This window comes from Sinocyclocheilus rhinocerous, unplaced genomic scaffold (genome assembly GCF_001515625.1).
Source record: "Sinocyclocheilus rhinocerous isolate Xijiao unplaced genomic scaffold, SAMN03320098_v1.1 scaffold418, whole genome shotgun sequence".
NCBI lineage: Eukaryota > Metazoa > Chordata > Actinopteri > Cypriniformes > Cyprinidae > Sinocyclocheilus > Sinocyclocheilus rhinocerous.
Window position 1 is genome coordinate 492,986 of NW_015651146.1, and position 666 is coordinate 493,651.

Here is a 666-nt window from a genome sequence, read left to right on the forward strand (position 1 = left end):
TGCAATACTTTGATGGTTCCATAACACTGCGACAGAAATTACACTTATGAGCCGGCTATTTTTAGTGAATGAAAAACAAACTGTCTGAAATCGCTCACTTTTTCACTTATTCACTAAAACACGTGTATGGCAGTTGAGTGCACTATATCAGAAATGTAGGGAATTAAGTTGTTCATTCAGATTTGGGACACCACTACAAAATGCCCGACAACTAATATAGTACACTATATAGGGGATAGTACGGTGGCCGAGAAGTGCTAAACAAATCACAATTCTGAAATCAAAATAACAAATTACAAACATAAATGCAAGTCTAAAAAACTAAATAAAAATTCAGAAAGCACAACAACAATTCAGAAAACATTATAACAAGTCAGAAAACGGAAGCAGTTCCGGGGGAATTACGTATGGAGGTCAGCTTTGCGCATGCACTCAGAAGTGACGCACGCGGAGAGATCGAAACAAAACAACGGTCACTAATTAGAAGTACAAAACGAGGATTTGTAAAGAAGAATGTCGGAGGATTTCGATATAAGCTAAGAGGAGACTTGTTTTCCTTTGCTAAAGTAAGGAAACTTTGCTTCTTTTGATCCTGTAAACAAACGTTGGTTTTCACAAGACGCACCGGCGCATGCGCAACGCTAACCTCATACGTCATTCCCCCGG